The 7053-nt window shown below is 40.1% G+C and overlaps 1 protein-coding gene across 1 annotated transcript in view; it reads right to left on the bottom strand.

Annotated features, from left to right (window-relative positions):
* KMT2C (lysine methyltransferase 2C) overlaps nt 1–7053 on the bottom strand; it is a 193942-nt gene that overhangs the window by 175977 nt on the left and 10912 nt on the right. The gene's annotated exons all lie outside the window — the stretch shown is intronic.

Here is a 7053-nt window from a genome sequence, read left to right on the forward strand (position 1 = left end):
AGCGCTCCCGCTCCCTTCCCCCCACGCCCGCACTTTTCCATTTAACAAAGCGGCGTAACCAAAAGTTACGTTTCCATAGACGCCAGCCGCTTTCCTGGCGGCCCCTCCTCGGCTGCTGGGGCTGCTCTGGGAAAACCAGGGTTTCACCCGTGAAAGATGAACGTGGGACTTCGGGGATAGCTTTTTGCTTTTTTTTTTTTTCCTCCTTTTCCCGCAGAATCACAGAACTGTTTGCGTTGGAGATCATCTGTTTCAACCCCCGGCCAAGGCAAGGTACCTGGAGCAGGTGACACAGGAACGCGTCCAGGTGGGTTTGGAATGTCTCCAGCGAGGGAGACTCCATGACCTCCCTGGGCATCCTGTTCCAGTGCTCTGCCACCCTCAATGTAAAGAAGTTCTTCCTCATGTTGAGGTGAAACTTCTTGAGGTGAAACTTCTTGGTGTTTAGTTTTGTGGTTTTAGTTAGTGTTTTATGTTTTGTTTTTTTTCCTCTCCCCCCCCCCCCCTTTTTCCAGGCTGCTCTACACTTACACAAAACAATCTGGAAGGGACAAGCTAAGAAAGCAAAGCTTGACAAATGTTGTCCATCTACAAATGGCTCTTTCCTAATCCTCCCAAATGCTCCCTGCCAATTTTATTCTCCGTACTACAGAGAGAAAAACAAATCAAGAAAACATTACGCAAGTGTCTCTTCACTTGTATTGATAGATACTTGCAAACCAATGGGTCCTGCCAATTTGAGTGGTAACACAACTACCTTCAACTTTCCTTCACGCAAAAACCCCAAAGCAGCTGTTGGGTAATGCTTTGCTTCTATCAATCTCAAGTTTTCTTTAAATTTGTTTAAGTATCAGACATCTGCAAGACACAGGTTGACACATTGACAACAATAATCTGACTTGTCTGCCAAACAAGTAAGACCATGCATTACCTCTATTTTCTCACTCATATTAATATTTTTCTTATAAAATTCTCTTCTGTCACACCAAGCTGCAGCTGGACATAGTTAATCTCAGGCACCATCTGTTGTGGACAAGTAAGTTCAGTATTGCCTTATGAGAACTGATTTGAGAAATTCTCAATAAATGCACCTAGGAACTCAAAGATACCATTTCACCTCTAAGACTGAACAAAAAACCCCCAAATTTCCACAGTGATTCACAGAGCAGGATCTACTCAGGTAGAAGGAGTGGACCAATGCTACCTCTCCTTCCATTTTCAATGGTAACATATTCTAGGTGCCCAGCCTACAGGAAAGGTTTTATCAAACCCATTCTGCAGAGATGAAGATAAAATTCTAAAAAGAAAGCACTCACATGAAAAAATCTCCAGGTGTTTACTCTGAAACAAGTAACTATTGTATAAGAGCCATTGTGCCATGTTAGTGCAGGTATGGACACATAAATATATTTGGCTACAAGGAGCTATCAAGCTCTGGCTTATCAGCACATCTCTGTTACCACACGTATTAGTACACTCAGTCTGCTGCAATGAGAAGGTTAATATGTTACTCTAAACCTTAGCTGAGATGGTGAATGTCAGGGGTTTATTTTGCAGTAAGCGTTGGTTGCCTTGGTCCAGCCAACAAGTGGTGAATTGCAAAGCCCCTACTGAGACATTAATCACTTTGCCTATTCCCTTTCACACTCAAAAGTCCTTCAGGTTCAGCCAGGACAAGCCCCTGTTGGACACCCATCTCTGCTGAGTTTAAACATTCTCCAATTATTCTGAGATAGACTAAAGTAAGCTCCTCTTCAACCAAACAGCAGACAAAGCTGTATATTTTCCAAACTGCATTAAATGAGTGTTTAGAGTCAGTCAGGTCAAACCAAGGCTGGAGCACCAAGTTTCCTGTGTGTCATCCATCCCATAACTGCCTGTTTTGATGAGCTCCCACTACAACCCTGGTGTGGTACCATCCCAGGTGATACCCCTGCAGCATGACTGACACTCCAATTCACAGGGTTGTTTGTGCTGCTTTACCTTTAAACCTGGAGGTATTTTCACATGTTAAAAACTTTAAGTTTCACCTAGCAGGTAATGGATCACCTGAGAAGTTTAAGTACGCTAGCACAAACAAGCCGTAATTTAATAACAGCTGGTTAAAACAATAATAATAAATTACTCTCAGTTCTTTTCCCTGCTGTTCATGTGACCCAAGATCCACGCTAACAGGTATGAAGCCATATTAGCTGGCCTTGTTCTTCCCCAGAGCTTTGAACATGGGGATGCATTTTCTCTCACATCAAAGGGTGAGATTTAGTTCTTCTACTGTAAAAGCACATTAATTGCCATAAAAATCTTAGGAAGGAGAAAGTGTAATTTTACTACAGCACAGTCAGATGTGGTCCAACACCAGTCATGTTGACTGATTACTACTTCTCCACACAAACTGCCCATAAATTGCATTCAGTGGGGTTATATGTTCAGCAGCAGTTCCAGTTGAAGCTAATCCCACCCCACACCTCTTCTTCCCAGCCTCGGAACTGTTCCCATTCAGCTGAACTTTGGATTGTGAACCAGACACACGGACCAAACCTGCTACAGGGCAGCCCAGCAAGAAGCAGCGGGGCTGGACACTGAGAAACGGCAAAGCAATTGTGTCTGCAGCAGGTCCCTGCCCCCATTCACACATCTCCACAAACGTGTGGCACCACAATGGCAAGGCAGGAAGTGTTTAATGCCAATGCTTCTGCCAAGAAAATGTACATGGGTAAAATGGAACCAGCCGTCTCTCCTCAGACTTTTTTTCTTTTTTTTAATAAGCAACAGAAGTGATTTAATGATTAAGATAAAAACTTATGTCTATACATATGGTGGACTGTTTTCTTCCAAGCTCAAATTGATTAACTCAAGGATGCCACTCTTGAGTTAATCAAGACACACTGAGCAAAGCACACCCTATCTGTTTGTGATAGGCCCTATTTACAATTCCTAACTTTGGGAGAATGTTTCTTCACAGCAACCACGAGAAATTCAGAAATAGGCAAGTCACCAATTCCAATAGATTCCTATCAAAATTTCAGATGGAACACATATACAAATAAGAGACATGGGCTTCTCAACAGAAGTATTACTTGGTTACTCTTAACTAGGCCATACATCTGATTTGTTACTTCACAGATTTTTAAAATATACAAAGATGGATATATTAAGAAACTCAAAAATATATTTGTCTTTCTTTAACATTTTCCTTAACTCCTGCCGACCTGCTATTTCCAAAATATTCTATGGGTTTCTAAAAATATTACAGTTGTAACAACTTGAGATTAAGCACTAGGTACTGAGCTACAAAAGGACAACAAGCACAAAAGGAAATGCAAATATTTCTCCTTAGCCTGGCAATTCCACTGAAATGTAAAAGCATTTTACCTTCTAGCATCCCTTTATGCTTCCATGCTACATAGCAACTCAAACCACCCTCTTCTGTGAATAATTTCTCTGTAAATTCCAATTTCCATGCCAAAGGACAAAACAGAGGACGACTGACTTCTTTTTTTACTGCATTTGAAGGGGTTTGGAAGTTCTTAGTTTCTAACCTGTACTACAACATTCTCTAGAGATAGACTCCATTTCTAAAAGTAAAAAAAAAAAAAAAAAAAAAGGTTCCAAACCGGTTCCAAACAGTCTATTTCCTCTCCCCTGCTCTCTATTCTTGTGAGCATGAACCAGATCATATCTAGACCCAAAGACAGGTTGGCAGCATGTAACACAGCCAAGAAACATATTCTGTGTATTAACTGCATACCCACATTAACATACTGTGATAAATTTGATTTAAAGCCGTTACATCTAAGATGTCATATCTAGCAAGCTTGCTTTTAGAAACAGAATTGGAACAGCAACGTAAGTCAGGTAATTGAAATAGCTTCCTATAAAGAAAGCATCACATTCTGTCTCTTCTCATGGTTTTGACTGGCAAGGTTTGGCAAATATAACTGAAAAGGCTCAAGGCATTTTTTTGTCCCTGACATCTTTCCATGCTTCAGCCAAAGGCTACCATCCCTTTGGCAGAGATGGCAGAATGGGTCACTCCAGTGCAAAGCCTACCATTACGCTTGACTGACCGATGGGTGTCAATTTGAGGCAGAAGCCCTTTACAAGCTGGAGTGTCCCCTTTTTCCTTTATGGCTGGTATCTACCTGCAGAGCATCAGCACAGAACTCACAAGGGAGCTTGAGCTCACAAGGTGTCATCAGTGTCCAGTGCTGCATGGCAAGTGGTGATACCAGTGGAGAGGCATGGGCTGGATCAGGTTAAAAAGTATTTCAAGACCAAAATATTTGAAAGAAAAAATAAAGGTCTTTGAACCTTGCATTACCGCTGGAAATCAGGTTTCCTCACTCACTCCTTCACTAATTCACCTGGCATTGAAGCAGTCCAGCATGTGGTGCTTTCTTACAGAAACAATGCATGGGAGACAGAGTCTCGTGCCCCGTGTCTGTTTTACACTGCTGCTGAGTGCTGCTAGGGGTAAACTCTGTCACAGAACTTCAATGATCATGTAGTACCCCTTAGAACCACAGAATGGTTTGGGCTGGAGGGACCTTAATCACCCACTTCCAACCTCCCTGCCATGGGCAGGGACACCTTCCAATAGACCAGGCTGCTCCAAGTCCCGTCCAGCCTGGCCAGGAACACTTCCAGGGATGGGGAAGCCACAGCTTTTCTGGGCAAACTGTTCCATTGCCTCACCGCCCTCTCAGTAAAGAATTTGTTTCTAATATCTAATAAAAATCTGCCTTCTGTCAGTTTGAAGCCATTCCCTCTTGTCCTGTCACTAGAGTTTACTGATGAAAATTTTCTTTATGACAAAAAAAAAAAAAAAAGAGATGAGCAAATAAATACAGAGAGGAATAAAAACCAATATAGATGAAAAGACCACAAGTTCAAAAGAAGATGCAAGAGGAGAAGAGGCAGAAAACAGAAATACCTAAACACTCCCAGGCCATCAGAAAATGACTCATTGCTAGTGACATGCATTGTTAACTGCTAGCACAAGCAGGACAAAACTGTTTTCAACAGTTTTGAAATCCAATGACGAATACAAATTCTGACATATTTGCTTTAAATTAATCAAATCCAATGAGAATACAAATTCTGACATATTTGCTTTAAAGTAATCAAAATAGCCCTACCCTTTTCTAGCAGATAAACTTTTAAATGTACTTTTTAAAAAGCAAATCTGGAATGCCAGGTGACACCATTTCTGAAAAAACCAATCCCAATGGGGTAAGGAAGCAATAATTTATTTAGTGTATGTGGAATCACACAGATTAACAGATAAAGCAAGTATAAGGTCACAAAGGAAGTAAGAAACACAGACAATGAAACAAAGAGATTGAGTAAACTATTTCCCTTCCATAAACAATACAGGAAAACACCATCTAGGAAATAAAAGTATTTACACATCATTCACTGTGTAAAAGCAATGGGTACAACATATGGACATCACCATCAGAAGGGATGCTCATGGAATAGGATCACACAGTTACTCAGGTTGAAAAAGACCTCAAAGGTCAGCCAGTCCAACCTCCTAATCAAAGCAGGTCAGAATCGGTTCCCAAAATGGTTTACAAATATTTTGAAGTTCAATTTGTTGTTTACATAGCTGTGTAATTACACACAGTGCTGAAATCTTATGGGGGGACCCTATTTGAAATAACTTATGCCAAATACAGACAACAGAGATCAGGGCATAACGGTGATATTCGGATAGCCTAAATCATACCTAAACACCTTTGTTTCGTATTTCCTATTAGACTGCCCCTGCTCAGACCCCAGTCTATCTGAATTGCATTTCAGAGATAACTACTTCATTCTTCTAAGCATAAAGACCTTGGCAGAATTTAAAGACACTTCTTCCTTTCATTTGTAAGCTCCTTTAGAATAGTAAAATAAATATAATTAGTCCTTTAAAGTTTTGAAAGAAAACAATTTAGACAGAAACGAGACCATTACAGTGCTCCTAAAAAAAAGAAACCTAGGTGGCATGACTACAGGAGCTAGAATTCAGCCTCTGCCCTGTCCCCAAGGCCCATTACTAATAGCTGTTACGGAATATGCTCCCACACCACATGACGTGGTCACATCCATGCAGATGTAAATTCCCCAGGTTCAGTTCAGGCTACCTACTAGGGGACAAAAAGGAAAAAAAAGAAAAATAAGAGGAAAAAACCCCAGAAAAACTCAACAACTTGATCAAACAACATTTATAGTCTTTAGATAAAAGCCAGCTAACAAACATCTATCACAATACTTTTCCAAATTCTAGCCACATGAGGCAAACAGTGCATCTGAGAAGATGCAGAATAGCTGAGAGCCCAAGCTTCAACTCAACAAGTTTAAACATGTCCAAGACAATTATGACTTCACTTTTTCTAAATGTGAGCATGTTAACTAAGTATAGACAAGAAACTCTCATTGGTATAAAAAGCCTTTAAAATAATATGGCCAAGTTAACAATGTAAAAATAGGTTATTTTTTGTCTATCAAGACAGTCTAAAGCAAGTAAAATGAAGAGACACATGAATTTAAAAAAAAAAAAGTAAACCAAAAATATTCTTAAATAAATATTTATTTACATTATCAGTAATTTAAAACCCCCACTGACAGCATCTGGTTAACAAGCCTTGAGATCTAGATTTTCTGCTTGTCCATAAAGTAGGTTCACAACCAACAGTGCTTTCTCTGTTCTGCTCTACCAATGTATCCTTGTCTGAGAAGACCACATAAAGAGCACATGAAATGTGAGTTTAACAAGCTTTTATATTTATTCTTTACCAACTAATACATTTGAAATTAATGTATTTCCAAGCTGTTCACAGCACACCACAAGACAAAGAACACTCTCCCATTCCATTAAAGAAAGAGAGAACAGCATAGCCAGACAAGAGCCAGCCCTTAGTGCCGCATGAAAGAACTCAGAAATTATTTCTTTAAATAATTTTGCTTACAGACCATTTATTTCTTGAGTTACCCTCCCATTTTTGGGCCCAGTTGTCTCCTAAAGCATTTCTGGAAGACACAGGTAGAAATATAAATTAGAATTCC

The sequence above is a fragment of the Corvus brachyrhynchos genome, unplaced genomic scaffold (assembly GCF_000691975.1).
Source record: "Corvus brachyrhynchos isolate BGI_N302 unplaced genomic scaffold, ASM69197v1 scaffold18, whole genome shotgun sequence".
In the NCBI taxonomy this organism is placed as follows: domain Eukaryota; kingdom Metazoa; phylum Chordata; class Aves; order Passeriformes; family Corvidae; genus Corvus; species Corvus brachyrhynchos.